The sequence below is a fragment of the Pogona vitticeps genome, chromosome 2, assembly GCF_051106095.1.
Source record: "Pogona vitticeps strain Pit_001003342236 chromosome 2, PviZW2.1, whole genome shotgun sequence".
Taxonomy (NCBI): Eukaryota; Metazoa; Chordata; class Lepidosauria; order Squamata; family Agamidae; genus Pogona; species Pogona vitticeps.
Genome location: NC_135784.1, coordinates 152772293 through 152793331, shown reverse-complemented (window position 1 = coordinate 152793331; position 21039 = coordinate 152772293). Strand labels below are relative to the sequence as shown.

Genomic DNA, 21039 nt, shown 5'->3' with positions numbered 1-21039 from the left:
TGTTTTGCTACCAGTCACCGATGCTGACGGAAGCTCTTCGGGGCTTCAGACCGGCTTCTTTTCCAGCCACATCTGGAGATGCCAGGGACTGAACCTGGGCGCAAAGCAAGGGCTCTGCCATCAAGCTACAGGAAGAGCCAGTCTGGCCGGTCCAGAAAAGGAACTTTGCCAAGTTGCCCACTGTCAGGACTACCTGTGTGCCACAGCTCAATGGCAGATAAAGGTTGCATTCTGAAGTTCCTCCGTTCTATTCCTGGCATCTCCGGTTTTAAAATGACCCCATGATTTGGAGAGATTATTTATTTGACTTTTTATACTGCTCATCTGGCTGCCACTGCCACTCTAGACATTAAACAAATATATCATCAAACCAGATTTTAAAACAATAAACATAATAATTATAAAATCAAAATGAAACACATACACACCAACAAATGAAAATGAAAATGATTAAAATGATATGAGAGCAAGGTGGCAGGACCATAGCATAAGGGTTAAAACAACCACTGTATTAAGAGGCTATATGGGTCAGAAAGGCCTGTCTGAAAAAAAAGCATGTTTTTAGAGATCACTGAGAAGTTCCTGGTGAAGGGACCAGGCGGATTTCAGGCAGGAAGTTGTTCCAGAGCTCGGGAGTGACTTCCGAGAAGGCCCAACCTGAAACGTGAAGGAGCCATTGGATGCACATCAATATTATGCAAGAGGGACTCAGAATAAGGTCTTCTACTCTATGCACAAACCACTGGCTAGGCCAAGGGTGGGAAACTTTAGCCCGCCAGGTATTTCGTGGACTGTAGGCAGCTCGTACAATCTTTTACCACTGGCTCTGCTGGCTGGTGCCTCTGGAAACTGCAACTCAGAACAGAATCTTAGAACAGCAGAGTTGGAAGGGGCCTTATGGGTCATCAAGCCCAGAGACAATCAAGGAGGCACAGTTAGGGAATCAAACTCCCAACCTCTGGCTCCACAGCCAGATACCTGGGCAAGACAGAGCAAAGATAAGCCCCTGCTGCCTGAAGGAAAAGTTTGTATCTTGTGTCCATAGCCCCACCCTCCTCCTTTAGAGTTCCAGTTATAGAATTTAGGGCTGGGCAGGAAAGACATTGTGGTCCTCTGCTTTGAGTCATGGCTTATGATGCTGAGCCAGCGGAACCACTGGTCTGTATAATGTTGGTGGAAAACCACAGTAGGGCATCCTAGCTGACCTCTTGAGCAACCATAAATCAGAAAATGCGTAAAATCTGCTCTCAGTTGAAGAGAAGGAGGGGAAGAAATCAATCGCTGCTTCTCTTAAAAGTCAGTCATTTCCATACCAACTAATTGCTTCCTGCTTCTCAGGGCTTCACTTAGGACTACAGACAGGGTGTACATGAGAAGAAGACAGAGAGAAAGAAAGAAAGGGAAAGAGGGCCTCTGTGTATGCACTCTATATCTGTCTTCACCCAGAGGTATTTGTGTGAGGAAAGGACAGGCAAAAGTTAAACCAGTTGAGGCCTGGTTTCAACTAAGCCCCGTTGCTGACAACTGATGTAAACATAATAAAGGAAGAAAGGTGTCTGCCTAGGTCTCATTTCTTCTAGATGAAAACATTTAAAATGGAAGACATGAGACAGAGATCAGGAATGACCTTTAAGCCCTTCTAGACCAAGGGAGATGGATATCCACTACCTCGGCAAGCGGGTCAGCAGCTTTCCTTTCTCCTGAGTCTCCAGGGCTAAAAACGTTCTTGGAGACAGGGGACTGGACTGTGGGAAGCCACAGGAGGCAGACACTTGTGGTATCACAGGGGACAGTCCCTTGTGTAATCATGATACACATGCTTGTATGTGTCTATATGAGAGAGAACAACAAATCATAGTTTACCCAAAGTAACTGCCAACCAAATAGACAGTATGGTACACTGAAGATGAAGTGAGCCCTGGTGCCATTGTGCAGCAGGAAGGAGATGGATGCCCAGGCCTTAAAGGGTCCAAACACAATAAAATCAAAGGTTCACCTTCTCCCCCCAGCACTGAGATTTATCCCCCTCCCCACTGCCACCTGGGAAATCCGAGAAGTAGAGCAATATTTTAGTCATGGCTTTCAGGACTGGGGACCATAATGATCAACACAACAAGAAGTTGTCTCAGTGTTATAGTTCTATCTGTGGTCTTGAGAGGAAGAATTTGGGCCTTTCTATCACTAGCATCAATAATAAAGTGGAAGACTCCAAATCAAAGCCCTAAAAATATGAAAATCTCAGCCCAATCATCATCACCATCACCATTTATCAAATCAATTCTAACTTAATGGCGACCTTTCCCAGAGTCAGAAAGTAAAGAGTAGTCAGAAGTGGTTTGCCGTTCCCTTTTCTTGGGGGCGCTCTGGGGCTGTGCTGCTTGCCCAAGGCTACAAAGGCTGGCTCTTTTCCCAGGAGGCACAGTGGGGAATCGAACATCCAAACATAAACACACGTAATATCCTTACTGGGTCTATGAACCCTAACTCCAGCCCATACTCTTCTCACACTTTGAATTCATGTCTTATTGTGAGCTTGATTTTTTTTTAAATGCCATCCCAAAGTACTGGGCCTATCCTTTACATTTCTGTTCTCTCTAGCTAAGTTTGGAGGGAACGGGGGACTGCAGGAGGAAGGGGCAGCAGAGGGTGTCATTCCTGTGAATCAGAAAATCCCAGGGCTTTGGTGCCACAAATCGTGGCTCTACTGCAACCCTGCTCTTGTTCCAGACCTACAGAATTGAAGGTGATGTGAACACTAAGTATAAGATTGCTGGTAACCTGATACTTGCAGAATCCTAGCTTTAACCAAGGACACAGGGAGCCAGGTGGATGAGCTCCCTACATGGGGAATCTTGTCCCTTTCAGCTGCGCTTATCCTGCACAAGGACTGCACTGGTCTCTGCTGCTTTGACAAGCCCCAGAGATCCCACAGATTACAGGGGTCATTATTTTCTATGAGAAAGCTCACACCTTCTGAATGAGCCACATCCAGGTAAGTCAGAGATATCACTGAGGCAGGGAAAATCTAATGTATATGTTATTCCATCAAGATATTTCTATACTGTTTTTCCATGAAGCATGAAGTTTACATTTGTATCAAATGCAAACACAAACCCAATAATAAAGACAGAATCACAAGATCAAGACAAAGGTTAATGCAAATCTGAAACCCTACAGAAGTCCTGGAGGAAAAGATGGGTTTTTCAACTTATCTCAAAAGCCAACAATATGGAAGCTGTCCTGATAATTAACAACAGCCAAAATCCTGTTGCACAGTTACATCAGTGGAAATGGACTACTGTAACTCACAGCAACAAATTGCTGCTAATTAACAAGTCTCTGCTTGAATTCCTGGCCTCATACTAAGCCACCCAAGTGATATACAACAAGGAATCTAAGCGAGGACTCATTCATTAGTGGCAACTTATTGCTGCAAGTTATACATAACTATGCAACAGGATTTTGAGTAATGGGTGGGATAGATTTCCACCTCTGAACAGGTTCAGGGCCTGAAGTGAGCCAATAGTAGCATTACCTGGGGTAGAACCTTGGCCTGTATTTTGGGCTGTGTGTGTATCTGCGACATAGCACTATCTCCCCCCCAACCCCAGAGTAAGATGCTCTCACCATGCTATCCACATTTGTTGCACGAGCCCTTTATGTGGTGTTCCCCTTGAAGAGGATTCAGAAGGTTCACGTAGTACAGAACACCACGCTTGTCTCTTACAGGACAGCACAAAGAGCAAGAGGTGAGATCATATCCAGTCCGCAGGAGCTGCCTGTGCGGGTCTGTTTGGACCAACTTGAAGTGCTATTGGTATATGACTTCAATCTGAGATAGAAAAATGTTACAGCAGGGCTTGGGAAGTGGTGGCCAGATGGGTCAGATTTCAACCTCTGTTAGATTTAAGACACATGGACAAAGTTGCAGCATGCCTGGGGGAGTGCCGTTCATTATCTAGAAGGCCACAGGTATTACACGTACCTTAGAAACTTAATTCCCAGGTCCAGTTACCCTTCTGCAAATAGGTCCCTTCTCTGTTCCTTCACTTCACAGAGCTGGAATGTTAACTGGACTACAAATGAGGGAGGCCCGGAAAGAAAAGGCAAGAAATCGGGCCTTCTCGGCGGTGGCTCCTCGCCTCTGGAATAACCTACCCCCTGATATTCGTGCGGCTCCCTCGCTGGGTATTTTCAAAAATCAACTTAAAACATTGATGTTTCGGCAGGCCTTCCCCTCAGCCAATTCCTGATCTCCCCTCTCTTTCCTCTTCCTAGTGTCTGTCCCATCTTGTCGAAAGTTTTCCCCTTATATAAAATTGTTTTAAATTACATTGTTGTATTTTTGTTGTAAGCCGCCTAGAGTGGTCTTAATCGACTAGATAGGCAGGATATTAAATAAATAAATAAATAAATAAATAAATAAATAAATAAATAAATAAAATTTAATATTTTGCATATTTTAATATGTAACCCCATAATTTGTGATTTTAACCACTTGGTTTTATGCAGACTGTTAGCCAGCCTGAACACCTTGATGAGGAAAGTGGAGCATAAATCAAATAACCCTCATCAAATTCAGGATCTTGCTTATCCACCCTGAAGCCACCATATGGGTTCCTTGGCCAGCAAGAGTCAAGGGTCCAGGCACTCCATGGTTCTGCAAAGGTAATCACTACCTGCCTAGACAGCTGCTGAGAAGAAAGCAGGACCAAGACAGGCTTTTATGTACCTGAGGTGAAGGATAAGAGGGTGGAAATGTAACAAGTACTTAGCTGTGATTTTTCTTGAAATCCTGCCAATGTTGACATTTTACCTTGGCAAGGAATCCCTCTGGGAGCTTCATCAAGACTGAGAGATTTTCTTGGAAGCAACAGAAGAGAAATTCTGAATAGTTTCCTCTCTCCCTCTCTCTGATTTCCTGAATAATAACTTTTAACAATCCCGCCCTGCTTATACCTCAAGCATCTGTTGGATTTTTTACCACCTTTCATGCTGTCTGGAGGTGTGGCTAGGAGGGACTTCTCTTTTGTCAATCTATCCAGCACTAACCAATTGTTCTTTTCCTACCTCTGAATTCGAAGACTGTTCTCTGTTCAGTTCTTTCCCCCTCACTAGAGTCTGTTGAAGTCTATTTGCTGAAAGCAGTCATATTTGTCAATTTGCTGTTGATCTGTAAGTAATGTTTTTTCTTCTTTCTACTATTAATGTCTGAGAGTGAGTTATTGAGAGTGTAAGTGCCAGTTAGTGAGAAAAGGAGGGAGAACTTGAAGCTATTCTACTTGGCGAATACCTGCACTTCTGCTGTGCAGCTAAGGGAATGTAACCAAAAATTTGAAACTCTGCAACAGCAGCATGCTCTGCAGAATTTTTGTATCTTTCCTCCTGCCTTTGCCAATTTCAGGCTGCCCTGCTTGTCCTTTTCTTCAAATGGCTGTGGTAGTTTGTAGGGCAGCCTGAAACTAAAATTGACAAGTGATGCTGCTAAGGAAATCCTGCCCACGGCAACATAAATTCCTAAACTTATGCAGTAGATTTTGTGGGAAGGAACTGAGGACATTTTGCTGGCTGGGAAATTTCAGGGGAAGGGAACAACGAAGCAGGAATTACCTCATAGAAACCTCTGTGACCTGGAAGCTTTTAAATTCACGACTTGACAAGATAGTAGCCTGCTCCTTATTTCCCTGTCTGAAGGCCACTTCAACACTGATGAAGGGAGAACAGCCCCTGAATTGGCAGTTTAAACTTAGAGGGACCAAGGCCGGCTGCTTCTCTTCCCTGCCTGAGGCCCTCCGCTCACCTTCCTTACGATAGAATCAGGCCTCTGCCTCTTAGAGCTTCTTCTGGAATGTGCCGATTCTTCCATATGTGGCAACATTTGCTCTGAGAACCGTACCTTTTGGAAGAATTCAGGTGGGCCCATGCCAGTTACCTTCTCCCTTCCACAACTTTCTATTTTGCTGACAGTATTTAGCAGCTGACAGAGGAACTACGTTTTCTCCCCATTCTCAACGCCCCCCCCTTCCATAGGAATTTCTCTGTCATTCTTGGGGCACTGCTGTTTTCTGAGCAAGAAAAGTGTCTGGCGGTAGCTCCGAGGTTCCCTGAGATGACTTTGTTCCTATTCCAGCTACCGCTCTACCGGCTGCCTGCGGTACCACGGGGGCCCTAATGAGACGCATTAAGGTGGGCACCTCTGGCGCACCGTAATGGCACATCGGGTTGTGAGTGTTGCATTAAGCCGAAATGCGCTTCAAGGAGGAGGAGGAGGAGGAGGGAGCCAATGACTGGAATTGTTAAGTAATTGGAGTTGGGGGAAGTCTTCAGAGGCTGAGGATGGGGCGGGGGGGCATGGCTATAATGAGAACACTCCATCACAGGCAGTCTGGCAGGCTGGCACATGGCTCCGCTTGCGCAGCACCAGCAACCAAGAATTACTGCTTGCTTCCAGCCTTCAGCGTGCGAGCTGAGGCGGCAGGCAGGCTTGTGGGCCCGGAGATGAAGACAGCACAGAGATAGATTTTACATCCTCTTTTCGATAAACATTGCTGTTGTGTTGCTGTTGAGTTTGTGTGTACATGCGTACATGCATGGGCGTGCATACACATACATTCTCTCTCTCTCTCTCTCTCTCTCTCTCTCTCTCTCTCTCTCTCTCTCATATTCAGGTTAAACTGATCCTCCCACGGAGAGAACCCCTCAATTCTTAGTGTGCCCATCTTCGTGCAGGATTTTTTCCTTCAGATATAGTATTGCCAACCCATTTGGAAGGCATTATTTCCTCTCCTGTTTGGGAACCCTGTGATGCAAACAGTTAGGATCAAAATGTGATTAAGAGTCCTGTGGGAATGTGAGGACAAACACATGAATTATAGCACAATGTCTCATGGACTACTGTCGTTGAGCAAAACCTTAGGAAAGATAATTTGGAGTGGGGGCATGCCTGATCTATTTTGCAGGAAAGTGAGCCTTGCACGAGAAAGGCATTATCAACAGAGACTTCCTGAAACAACCTCTTGCATGTCCGCTGTATGGAGAAGAAACTCAGAAGCACAGGGTAAAAATCTAGTTTATGCATATCTACTCAGACATGAACTGGTTCGTTCAGCATCTAGCATAGGCAACAAATTCTGAAAGCATCCCAAATCCATTCTTTGGTGAGCAGTAGCAGCAGCAGCAAAGAACCCACACTTTAGATGGGTATGAAGTAATTTGTGCCCCTTTGTCACAAGTCGTCTACACAGCAGCACAGCTGCCACACATTCCCTTCCTACCCCCCCCAGCTCACCCACTGACCTGCTGTCATGCACTGCTCCGTCCTTCCCTGCCGCATGATCTCCCAATCTGGGCAAGAGCCTGGACTTCTCTTCTCTGCCTCCCCCAGCATCTGGTCACTCAAAGGCAGCACTACAGGAAACCCTGCCCCGCCTCCTCATTTGAATGGTTAGCTGCTGGAGGAGGTGAAGGGAAATCCTGCCCAGACTGGGAGATTGTGAGATGGGGTGGGATGGAGCAGTGCACACTGGTTGGCAATTGGAGGTGCTGGCAAGGGGGCTGAGGGAAAGGAATGCACAGCTTTCACACAGACAACTTGTGACAAGGACGCACAAAATACTCTGTGCCCTCTCTAATCCACACAGCAACATTAAGACACAGAAGCCCTGTTCAGTCATTGCCCCACATAGTTGTTATCAACACATTTAGACAGGGATTTAACCTCTTCCCTCTCCACTGGTGTTTTCTTCGCGAGGGGAACAAAACGGCTAGGGAAAAAGGCAGCTGTGTTCTATGTTCCGGCTCCACATTCACAGCTGGAATGTAAACCATAAATCACAAAGAGCATAGCTGCAAAATTGTGTATCTCTCTCTCTCTCTCTCTCTCTCTCTGTGCGATCCAAATAAAAACACTGACTTAAAACCACACAAGGATGTCTAAAGCCCTCCTGCCACCTGAGATGAGGAGGAGAAACACCCCTATTGCACCATGGCTGCTGTTACCCCCATTGTATCTCTCCATGGTCACCATCTCCTTCTCCTTCCCAGTCACCCCCTCTCCTCTTCTCCCCTGCTTCCTCTCTCTCTCTCTCTCTCTCTCTCTCTCTCTCTCTCTCTCTCTGTCCCCCCCCCCCCACATTTCTTCTTCCTTTCCCCATCTCTTTTCTGCAGACTGCAAAAGGGCTGTATTAAGAGCAGCACCAAACATCCCACTCCACACCGGGCCAGCTAGTTTTGAAATGTGGGGTTTTGCAAGGACCTTTAAGAGTCAGGTACTGTGGAGCAGCTGTCTTGGAAGTTCTTCTGTGCCACACCCGTGTTCTCCCGAGAAAGCCCACCACCAAGGTCTGGCTCCGAGGGTCTTCAGAGCTGCATTTCAAAAACAGCCAGCTCTACTGTGGAGACACACAGTGCTACTCTGAGTGGTAGACACTGCAATGGGGGTGTGGGGGTTGGGGTGGGGAAGGCAATCTGTCACCAGAGGCTGCTGCCTTACTGTGTCTAATGGTAGGGTGGGTCCTGGAAGCACATCTTCCTGTTCAGCAGTACTCCACGTGGCATGTAATGAAAATAATGCAAAACTAATCCATCCCAAATCTATAAAGCTAAGTAAAGCAGTCACTCTTAAGAGCATAAAGGAATCAAGCTACCCTTTTATGAATTACACTCTTCACAAACACCTCAGTTACTGAAAAAAAGAATGTATAAGTCATTTGTAACAAAATACTTCAAAGTTTATTTATTTAAAATATTTTTACCCCACCTTTCTCCTGAAAAGGACCCAAGGTTGATCCTTTTAGTTCTGCACTGAATATATGCAACATACAACTGGGCTTCATTTTCTTTCTTTCTCATCTAGATTAGGAGAGCCACCTCTGGGTCGAAGAGTTTTGAACCATCCCGTGCAACTAAGTTTTAAAAATTCTCCCCTTTCTGCAAAACAAAACAAAAACTAAACCAAAACAAAACAAAAAAACCCACCCCTCCATTGGTGCCAATACAGGAGAGCACATCCACTGACCCAAATTCTACCACTTACACCCGCCAGTGTAATGCTACCGGTGTAAACCGTATGCCAAGGAGGGAGGAATGCCCTGGCCTAGAGATGATGTACAGTCACGCTTTGATCCTCATTTTTCCCGTTTCCTTCGGGTTGGCGCCCCAGACGGGCGAGGGAGTGAACTCCTTGCATTCATGACCACTGGCCGACACCCCCCTTCCCGTTCTTGGATTCCTTGCCTTTACATCTCTTCCTTCCCTGCTTGGACCTCCTTCAGCCCCAGCTAGGTCAGACCGCGGAGCCGCTTCTCCTCTGGGGGGCTGTGCTAAGGTGACCCCGTGAAGCCTGGCCTTGCCAAAGGTCTTTGGCAATTAGCATCTGTTTGTGTTAATCAGGGCCTCAAAGTGGGGCTGGCAGCTCTTTTTTGTGACACCTCTTGTGGCTAATTGGTGCTGGGCTCAGCAGGGCAGAGGCCAGGAGACGGAAGCCAAAGTCACACACGCTGAAAATGCAGACCACCTCAAGGCTCCTTCCCTTCCTCTCTTGTACCTAACGCCATTTCTAATTTTGGATTGTAAATTCCCGGGAGGGGTGGGGAGGCAGGGACCTCTCTCTTTTTGGCTTCTTTTCCTTTGTAAAGATCTACACCCTCCAACACTGCTCTATAAACTTGCAACAACCACAATGCATTTCTTTCTGCTGCCATATAGGCCTGCATCGCAGATTTTGTTAAGGCCAGTGAAATTACAATGGTGCAGTATTGTCACTGAAGACAAAAACAAAGCAGTGACCACCACCCTTTGGCCTACTTTGCACAAGGTTTAGTGGACTTTTTTCTTCTTAAAATGGGAAGGGCGACGTGCCCTGCGCATTCCTCATTCAAAGGGAATCCTCCCACCAAGGAAACCTTAACTCACCTTCCTCGCAGACACAGCCAGACTCCAGCCCCCGTTCTTTTCCTTAAATTGCAATTATCAGATAGGTTGCAAGAACACCCACAGAGCCAGTGCTTTTCCTGTAGGGAGAAGGGAGAAGGAAGGGCCCTTGCAATAACTCCAGTCTCAGGGCTTCTATCCTAACCTGTCCAGGATGTGAGGTTTAAAAGAAAGGGAGAAGGAGCCAGGGGATCCTCCTCCTCCTCATCTTCTTCTTCTTAGAACTGCATAGAGAGGTTCAGAATGTTGGGTGTGGACTTCTTTGCTGGCTTAGATTTTAAACTGAGCCAGAGAAGTAGTATATGGAGCTCCTACAGCTCTTAACGATAGTCACTGTGGTGTAGTGCAGTGATCCCCAACCTTTTTGTCACCGCAGACCAGTTGGGGGAGGATCGGGTCCATGTGTGGGGAAGGCGGGGCACCCCCTGTGTTTGTGCGCATGTACAAAGGGGCGGGGGGACACTCATGCACATGTGCAAAGGGGTGGGGTGTGCTTGTGTGGGCACACTTGTGCTAAGGGTGGGGGCGCTTGCACGGGTGCATGCGCAAGGCGGTGCTCATGGGGGCACACGTGCATTCACACACATGCACAAAGGGGCTGTGCGGGGGGAGTGTATGTGTGTGTGTGGGAGATCTGTCTCTGCAGCCCAGTCTGGCCCAGGCCATGGACTGGCACCAGGCTGCAGACTGGGGGTTGGGGACCCCAGTTGTAGTAGACAGAGTGGTGGACTAGGACTCTGGACTCCAGGGGTTCAAATCCCTGCTCAGCCACAGAAACTCATTGAGGTGTGGAGTTTGCAAAGCCACTCCTTAAATATCTCACTTGCCTCAAAAAATTGACTGCAAGTTGGTTTCAACTTGATGGCATGGAACATAAAATTAATTGCTCTTATTGGATGCAGGCATCGCAAGCTCCTAAAAGCTGTTTCTAAGCCAGAAATGAATGCCTTTTAGTGACATCTCCATCTTCACAGGCCTGCCTCTAAAAGCTGGTAAATGTTTGAAAGATCCATTGGTACAGAACTTTACTTTTGAGTAGGGCACGCGGCCAAGGAATACTTTTCAGGCTTCACTAGTTTTGAGTTAGAGTTCAGGATGTTAGCAGTTTGGACTGGTGAAACCATCTCCTATGTTCTCAATCCTGCAACTCTTACAAACTGCCTGTCTCCACAGTAAGCAGAGGGGTGGATGGGATCTGATAGCCCAGGTAGATGAGCGCCTCTTTCCTAAAAACTGGGTGTCCTGCCACTGTCCTTTCTGAGGCAACAGCCTGTTTACTAATGGGCTCTCTTGAGCTGTAAAAACACCTCAGTATTGCACGCAAGCACTGAAGAGGAGGCTTACTTCGTACTTTAGTGCTGTGCAACTTTCTTGTAATGCTGAGAATCATCCGGTGGCTACATCATGTTGTTTTGCACTGAGCATGGGAGTATGGAGGATGCCATAGCCAACCCACTCCCAAGATGACTGTGAAATGTCCTTGACTACTCCTATCAACAAATGAGGAACGGGTCTTTTGTAAAGTTAATGGATCTTAACTGCCCATTCAAGACCAAACTATCCTCAATTATTTAGCATTACAACAGGCATTTAAAACATTTTTTTTCTAGGCTGGAGGATATGAAGGTGGTCCTGATGGGGGGTGGGGGTGGAGGAAGGCTTCCAGGAAGGGGGAGAGGAGAGTGACACAATGGTGCCAGAGACCCAACTCAAGGGGCCCCGAACCTGGAACACCACTGACACAGGAGGGCAAGTTGGTGACCCGAGGGGATCATGAACTCCAAGTGAGGGCACAGCTTGAAACATGTCCTTGTTGCGGGCGTATTGGCCCTTGCTCCTTGAGATGCCCTGGTATGGACTGAGTGCCTGGATTAGAATAAAAAGGGACAGACTCTCATGCTCTCTCCTGGTGGAGCGAAAAGTAAAGGTGGCCTCGGGTGAAGGGAACCAGGAGAGTCCAAGGTATGGAGCAGGATGCCAGGTAAGGACTTACCAAGCATGGACGAGTCTTTCTTTGTAACCCTCCTCCAAGTTCCAATAAACCCGGTTCCATTTGAAGCCCCTGCTCTTGCGTCTCTAGATCTGTACACGGCAGGGGATGCGGCTTCAGCACCAGCTTTTGATAATGGCCTCCCCTACACAGGAAGTGAGTTGGAGGCAGGATAATACCCTCATGGTGCACCGACAGAGATCTGCTCTCAGAGGGAAGGGAATGGCTCACGAGGGAGCTCTTGCCCATCTCTAACCCAGCCTCGACTGCCTGAGGCAGCTGGCTCGCTCTGTCTAATGGTAGGAGCGGGCCAGCTATGCTTTCAGAACAACGCAGCTAATCAAAGTGAATAATGCAAAGGATTTTAGCACTTTGGTGAAATTCTCATGGTGGAAAGGAAAGGTTAGAAAGCCTTCTCTGTATTAGTTTCAAGGGTAGGGAGTTAAGAAGGCAGTTTGTAGCTCAAGAAACAATGTCAGAAGACCAGTCTCTGAACTCCCTCTAGCTTCCCCCCATTTTAATGGGTTATTTTTACCCTCATTCAGGTAAAGCAGCACTATTATTTCTGGGCCTGGAGGAAGGAAGAAAATGCTAAAAATAGATGTGCAGCCATGGAGTGAGCCGGTGCATTAATCACAGTTGCAGATTCAGCCAAAATGTGCCGTGAAACACCTGTCTCTAGACTTTGCCGGCCTACTCTGGAGTCGTAGCACCGCCTCGGATGCCACTCACCAGACCTGCCTCCAGACAGAGAGAGAAAGGTGGGAGGGGAGAGCCTCTTCACAGAGGCCTCCTCTTTCTTTCTGCCAGGCCTTTCCGTCCCTTCCAGAGACGAAAAGAGTGAATGGAAATCATTCCACCGAAAGCTCTCCAGACTCTATGGGAACTCAGATATGGGGGCACTTCACCTGGTGAACATCTGGGATGTTACACAGCTCGTGAAGACCAAGTCAGGACAAAATAAATAAAATGCAAGCACAACTGTAATGTGGGGCTCTCTTTGTAGCAAAATGTCTTCCAGTTAGCACTGAAATTTTAGAGCCGGAGAAAATGGCCTGTGTCTCTGCAAGGCCACTGAGCTCTTGTCTTTCCAGACTGACCGCCCACTGATCTATCCTTACAACATGTTACAGACCAGTCAGAGGTTGGAACACTTCCTTTTCTCAGCTGTAGCTCCCAGGAACGTCCAGCCAGCGTTGAGTCAATGGCCAGGCTGGCCCCTGGCGATTCTGGGAGAGGTGGTTCACCAAGGTAATATTTCCAGGACCTGAAATCAGCTCCAGTGTGAGGTCCCTCACCTCCCCCCCCCCAAAATGACTGCCTTCTGATGAACTTGGTTGCTGACCAGGGATGATGTGGGGCAAGAGGGGTCACAACGCAGTCCAAAGTTGGGGTTCTCTTCTAAAGAAAATATTAGCCTTGTACCTCTTTCCCCTGTTTAAGCAAACTCTTCCCCCATCAGAGTTTCGGCTTACAACTCCTGCCAAAGCCCCAACAACTTTGGTCAACAGCTGGGAATTAGAGGAGCTGTAGGCAAAAGCATCTGGAAGCCTACAAGTTGGGAAGGCTTGAACAAGAGCTCTCTTAAGCACACTTGAACATGCTTCAGGGTAGTACGTGGGTGTGGATGTGTCACTCCTGGGATACGTGCCTGAAAATGCATGTTACATGTTAGGAGGCAATTAAAAAATGAATCACGCACAAGAGAGTATCACATACAGAAACCCAGTTTGCACCTACCCTCGAGTTCCAGCCACAGGGTACCAAGTAGGAGAAAACAGGGGGAATAGGGAGAATCGGAGGGCAGGTTGCTCAGGAAGGAAGGCTGAAAGATATTAATTTTCTGACTTGCCACTAGCATGCTCAGAGATAGCTGGCCTAATCTGCGCTAAGGAGCAGCTGGCTTCTTGCCTGCTTCCCCTCCGGAGCCTTGATCGATTCGGAGGTCAGCCAGCAGCAACCTGGAGCCATAGGAAGCCTGGTCCTAGTGATGGATAACTGAGAGGGCAGCATCATGAATTCAGCCTGATGTACCCCTGAAGCTGCAAAGCTTGTGCAAGTTACATTTTTTTTGGGGGGGGGGACTACAGGTGCCAGAATCTTTGCCTCCAGCTATCATGGCCTGCGCGACCGACAATTTCTCTTTATGAGTAGAGGCTGCTCAACTTCTTTTTAAAAATATCACATTAACATTTTATATGCTGGTTTATCTCCATATGAAGGAATGAAATCAAAGCCAAAGGCCACCATCCTAAAAACTTCAAACCACAAAACCTCAGAGTACAAATGCCGGAACAACAGCAGCAAAGGAGGAATTGTCAAGCCCAATCAAGGACAGACAGAATGTTGTGAAATTTGCTGCTGACAGGCAATACCACTGGAAATGCGTGAGAGGGAAAGAAACAGGCCTCTTTCTCTGTGATGACTGAGCTCAGGCAGGGTGACGGGAGCCGAGAACTGCGAAAGAGCAAGGAGTCCAGAGGCATTTGCTCGCCCCCCCTGTTTTAGTTTGCTCACAGGCAGCTGTTTTGCCTTAAAACTCACCCTGTAGGAGTAGGAGCATTCATACAGAAAAGCCATCCCAGGCAGAGTTTTCTGCTTCAGGAATGTCAGCGGCAGGCTGTCATGTAAGGCGCTGGCCTTAGATGCTTTGCTGACTGAAGTAGCCCCCCACCCTCACCCCCACCCCCAAGTGCATAGCACCAACCAGGAGCTGGGTTTTTGGGCACCAGAGAATTTTGTTTTGTTTTTTAATCCCCTAAGCATGTTTCCCCCTCTCACAACATACAAAATGCAAGACATCACTTAACCAGCAGTCTGCTGCCTTTTCATGGCACCCGAGACCAACAGCCTAGCATTAAGGTTATCTACAGGCTGGTCTTCTGCTTATTATTATTATTTTTTGGCCAAACTTTCCTCATCATTTTAAAAAGGAGGGAGGAATTAATTGGTAAAGAGACAAAGAGAACACAGGAGGATTTAATTCCATCAGGGCCTTGTGTGCCCTCTTGAACCCAGTAGGAACTGGGTGTGAACATGTGGCAAAGTCCCACATGATGAAACCTTCCATCTGCAATCAGTGTCCTTCTTTGTCCTGTTCCCTCTCTGGGGTGCTTTTTCTAACAGTATCCACAAGGTGGCACTGTCTACCTGTCACCTGTCATGCACCGGACTCGAGCTGTTTAATGGCTCTCTCTCTGCACACATGCACACACAGTGGCACCCTTGCAGGTAGCCAGGCACTCAAATTCATATACACACACACATGCACTGATAAAGGGAGAGAACCGGTGAGCTGCATTTGGATCTCACACTCTCGCATGCTCATCTAAATATATACCTTCTCGCACGCAGACCAATCTCCATACACCTACACACTCTTTCCACTTTCTAACACTTGTATTCCAGTAATTGAAGTCTCGGATATATGCACATTTTCTGTGCACAGGCATCTGGCCCCTTTTTCCTATGCTACGTACACAGAGTGAACTAGTACGGTACTGTAGTTTGAACACTGAAGCAGTAATGCTATAAGAGGAAGGCAGGAAGGAAGGTAAAACAGAGATCAGGAGGAGCAGCAGCAGCAAAGAAATGTTTCTGTTTATTTAAATATATTTAAATTTAATTTATTTAAAATATTTTTTACCCCGGCTCTCTCTTTAAAAGGACCCAAGGCAAAAGATCCCTCTGTCAGGAGAGTACACACAGGCACAATCTGTATGATGCTGGCAAAGTCTTTTTCGATTCATAAATAGCCCACAGGATAGTGGAACCATGGCCAGATGTCCACTTTCCAAGGGTAAGGGGTGTTCAGTGATGGAACAGACCACGCTTTGGTAGAGAGGATGGGCCCTGTTCAGAAGGAGGTACCGTACTTACAAGTCAAAGCTGGCCGGCCCTCCGTCAGAGGCTTCAGTAGTTCTGTTCTGCTACACTGCGAAGGGGTGGGTGGGATGGGCGCCCTCCGCAGTCCATGATTCTACACAGTCTTATCTCCTTAGAAGGGATAAAGTGACTAAAGAGGATGGTGAGTCTCCCCTCTTCAGAAAGGCATCGTGGAGAAACAGACACTTAGAGAAAAGGAGATTGCTCAGCCTCTGGGTCCGGTGCCACAAAACAGTACTTTTAAGTTATATCATTGCTGTACTTTTAAGTTATATCAAGTGGCTTCCAACAACTTGACCTACTACTTAGTGACACCCCCGCCCCCAAGAAGCTTCTGTCATTCACAGTCCTGCTCTGCTCTTGCAAACTAAAGGTTGTGGTTTCATTTATTGAGCCAATCCATTCAGTTTTCCTCTCTCCCTGCTGTTCTCAGTTACTATTCCTAACATTATGGTCTTTCTCCGCTAGGTTTTGTCTTCTCATGATGTGCCTTCCCTTCTAGAGGGAGTTGAGGCTTGATTTGATCTAGGACTCATTTGCCTGATTCTCCGGTGGTCCAATGCATCAGAAAAGCTCTCCTTCAAACCACATTTTGAATTAATCAACTTTTTCACCTGCCCAGTGTCTTCACTGTCCAGCTTCCACACTCACACATAGAAGCTGGACATATGATCATATCGATTTTTGCTTTTGCTTCCTATTTCTCCATATTCTCTTTTAACACTAGCCTCTTATACGGAGTACAGGTATGCGTCGGGACAATCAAATGTTGTGGAACATTTCCGTTAACATGATCCATAGTTTTTCACAGTCAAAGGCACTGCTGTAATCTATAATACACAGGGTTTCTTCTTGAACTCTTTGGTACTCTCCAGTAGCCAAAGTGTATATTGCAATATGATCTCTAGTGCCTCTAGAGAGAAAGAATTAACTAGCGAGATACAGTACAATGAATTCATGATAGCATGTGAACTTGGGGCCTACTATTCCAGATTGCAACACAGACCCCCAGCAACTTAAACATTTTGGATGTTCCCAAAGATAGCCGCAGTTTCTGAAAGGTCTAGGTAGAGCAGAAAGCATGCATGCATGGTGGCCAAAGACCTGGTCTAAGGCAGCTTCCTAATCTGAATTGAACTCCCTTGATCTCCTTCCACAGTTCCTAGTCTTTTTAGTGCAAGGAGACCTCTTTCCAATTGAACAGGAAATGACAAAGAGAGCAGAACCAGCTTTTAATTGAAGGCACAGTGACAAAGAGAGGAAGAAGCTTTTAACTGAAGGCACAGTAGCCTTTAAAATGTTGCAACCCTGCTTTGTCAGTACAGAATGGACAGGTTGGCACTTCAATTGTGTTTAATAACATTTTTGTTGCCATCTTTCGGAGCTACAAACTAAATCTGAAAACACGCACACACACCGAGAAATAACACAGAAAACATTAGCATCCAAGAAAATTTTCTGAAGTCTCTGTAAACGCTGAGTGAAACAAAGGATATCCATTCATGAGAGAAAGGGTAGTCTGGAAATCTCCCTCAACCACCACTTTAAGAAAAGTAGAAATAAATCTTTGCACAGAGGCAGACTGATCAGGACCTGCACCTAACCTCTGGACCAGCTCCTTTCGGCCTCTTTCAACCAGGTCTTTCAAAGACTTGTCAGGCAGCGGTTGTTTCCTTGATTTTTTTATTTTTATTTTTTTGCTGCTGTCAGAAGCAAAAGGCCTCGGTAAACTTTTTCTTTTTCCTCAGAACCCACGACATTGATCTTCTTCGAAGGTGTGCTTCTGTTATCCCATGTAAGTACATTTTCAATCAAAATAAAAGAGCTATCTAGATAAGCACGGCATTTAATCTGATTGACGTTATTTAATACTGTTTCGATAGGTAGTTTGATTAAAGCTAGCAGAAAACAGTATTTGGAGCAGGGGACGGGGGGGAGGAGAAGCGCTAGCAACAACAAACGGGGCTGCCTCAAGGCGTTACGGTGCCTGAGGTGGAAAATCAAATCATGTCCCCTCCTGCCACCCCAGCTCCGACCATTAAGCCATGGGGCCTAATACACTGTTAGGGTTCAGAGTGCTCAGTCCCACTGAAAGGTACAGGAGCTGCTCCCAAATGTGGTATTCTTTCCAGCCCCCATTTATTTCTATACATCTGAAGTGGGAAGAATTCCTGGGGAGCCTTTTTCCCTTTCCAGAGGGTACATAAGTACCTCACGTATACCCTTGTTTTCACTTCAGGTTGTATACATATCTTTCACCTTTGATATAGATATCCCACTTTTCCACACTGGTCATGGCTCCCAAAAGCTGCTACTACATAGATGTTGCTAGGAGAATCTTTCTTTCCCGACACCATCGTTGAGCAGTTTTCCCAGGTGGTCAAAAGAGCCAGGTGGAGGTGGATGCACCCAGGAAGGGTGACAATTCCCACTCCACCCAATCTGTGCTGAAGGGACTTTGCCAAAAATGGCCTCAGGAGTTGAAATCAGCCAAGGACTCATATGATGCTGTAAACCATTGTGGGTTATTTGAAATTCTCAGGCCACAGTGTCCAAAATTTAACAGAGAAGTTGTACCTTTTTTGGAGGATGATAATCCCGCAGCCCTAATCTCCCAGCCAGCATGGCCAGTCGGGCAGAGGCTGCGGGTGGAGGAGAAGCACCGGCCACCAAATCAGGCAGTTATCCATGTAAAGAATAACATCCGTGCAGGACAGGCTCTGGACACAGCTATGAAAAAGCAGGATGGGGCCGAAACCTGCCAGATCTCTCTCCCCCCCCGACGCCCCCTTTCTTTCCTGCAATTACTCCTCCAAGGGGCAGATGCAACCTCTCTCCCTGCTCCCCTGCTCCGGTCTCTTTCCCCGCAGCTTAGGGACTAATCTGCCAGCGCCCCTTTATCAGATGCTGTCACCTTGTGACTCCTCCCTGAGCTGGCGGCGGCTGCCGAGTCTGCCTGGTGTTATCCAGCCCTTTATCCCCCCAGATTAGGCGCTTGCTGGTGGATTAGCGCCTTTTCGTTCTAATGCAAAGGGACGGGGGCGATGAAAAGAGCAGTGAATCCCCTGCATTTGGGACTCTCTTTCCAGCCAGGCCTGAGAGGGATCCCTTGAGAAAAAAAAGGGGGGGGGGACTCCCAAATGCGGTGGGGAGAGGGAGGAGGAGGGAGAAGAGGGGGAGGCCATCATCCCAGAAAGGAGAGATGTCTGTATGCAGCAAGGTGGGAAAGGCAAAGGATCTTTTGATAAGGAGAGCAGCTGGAAAGGTGTGTCAAAGCATCGATTTTAAAAGAGAGTACATGAAAAAGATTCTGACAACCAGGGTAATCATACGCCTGGCCTGACTGTATCTTTTGGAGGGATATACAGGCACGTATACACCCAGTGCTGGAAGGAAAGCAGCCTAGAGAGGGGCCTAAAGGGGTCTCTGTGCCCCCTCCAGAAACCATGGAGGAAGATTCTGTCGCCTTCCCTGCTGAAAGCCATAAAAAGTCCAGTCACCTGTCCCAGAGGCACCTAATGTATTTATGTATATAAACAGCACTCTGTGCAACAGATTAAATGGAGCTCGGTCGCTGCAGGGTTGAAACAAATCACACTCTATCACACTGCCTGCAACTGAGAAACCGTATATTTCATTTTCATTTCCTTTCATTTAGTTCTAACCCGCTTTGCACTAATTAGATCAAGAGGTAGGGTACAAGCCATAAAAACCACTCTGCATAGAGGCTGACAAACATAGGCTAATCCAAACACTCCAAAGCAACCCAGTCTCCTTTAAAGGCATTGTCACCCCTCAGCCCAAAGGAAACCTGCAGCCCTCCAGCCATGTAAGCCTCCCTCTCCTCTCTGAAGCCTGCACGTGCCCTGAGTGAGCAGCCAGCTTTTAACTTGGCCCGGAAAGAAGGCCGATGGCAACGCTACTTGGCTCTCTCAGAGGAGGGACGGCTACAGACAACTGGGCTTCTAAAGCAAGGAGGCGGGCAGGAGTTTTAATGATCAGGCAGGAAGATTCATAGACAGGATGATCAAAGGGGACTAAGAAAGAGGAGGTGTCTCCCTCTCTCTCTCCCTGAGCTACAACTTGTGGCCATCCAGCTGATTTGACAGGAGAGCCAAACCAAGGGAAATACTTCACCCCAGCACAGCTTGTGGAATTCTCTGCCACAAGAGTGTTGGGAAGGGCCACTGGTTTAGGTGGCTTTAGAAGGGGAGCAGGTAAAATAATGGTGTGCAAGAGCTGTGAGTGGCTGTAAGCCATGGCCATCTCCAGCTTCAGACGGAGTTTGTAACTCAACAGCAGCTGCTTAGGTGAGACACCAACAGGCGCGGGACGTTCCCTTCATGTCCTTCTTGCAGGCTTTTCAGAAACTTCTGTTTCTCCACCGTGAGGAAAAAGATGTTGGACCAGATAAGTCTTTCTTTGGTTTGATTGTTTTTTTTAAAAAAAGATGTCCACACACTTATAAGGGAGAGAGTAAGGGAGGTTCCAGAGGGAGGGAATGTGGAGGTTTGTTATGGAGCCATTCCAGATTATTGCCAACCATCCTCACTAGAGGGGCTGAAACGTTTCCAGCTTGGGCTCCAGAGAAAATGATGGAAAGCTCTTGCATTTGTGTAATCTTTGGGACCACAGCGGACTTTTCCTTTTTTCATACCACATAACCAGCAGTAACCTCTCTACCCAGTTAACCAAAGCCTGAGAGACAATTTATATAATTTCGTACCACCAAGTCAATTCAGACTCATGGCAGCCCTTTGCAGAGTTCCCTAAGTGGACAGGACTCAGAGATGGTTCACCCTTCCCTTCTTCTGGGGACATCCTGGGACATGGCCAAAAGAAGCATATTGAATCAGATCTAATGAGTTGAGCACTTGACTAAGCAAGATAGCCTGGGCATTTTTTGGGGGGTGGGTGGGTGGGTATTTGCTGTAATTTTGAAAATGGGCCAGAGCATCTGCTCTGAGTGCTTGTCTTTTAAACTCATGACGATGGGGTCCATATCTGTCCTCCTAACAAGAATCCAGAAAGGTAGCTCAGCCACTCAACCAGTCTGCAGCTTTAAGGAGATCCAGTGGCGATTCTGCACAGAGACTGCATCCATGGAAGACCTAAAGGGTGCAATAAAGGCCGAAGAGCTTGACCAAGACGTGTTCTTGCCTAAGGATCAGATCCCATGCGGAGAGGAAGGCACATTTCCTTCGCTTACAATGTAATCCCGCCGACCACTCAAA

The 21039-nt window shown here is 47.0% G+C and overlaps 1 protein-coding gene across 1 annotated transcript in view; it reads right to left on the bottom strand.

The window, feature by feature from the left end:
• Positions 1 to 21039, bottom strand: part of ASIC1 (acid sensing ion channel subunit 1) — a 187791-nt gene that overhangs the window by 57671 nt on the left and 109081 nt on the right. The window lies entirely within an intron of this gene.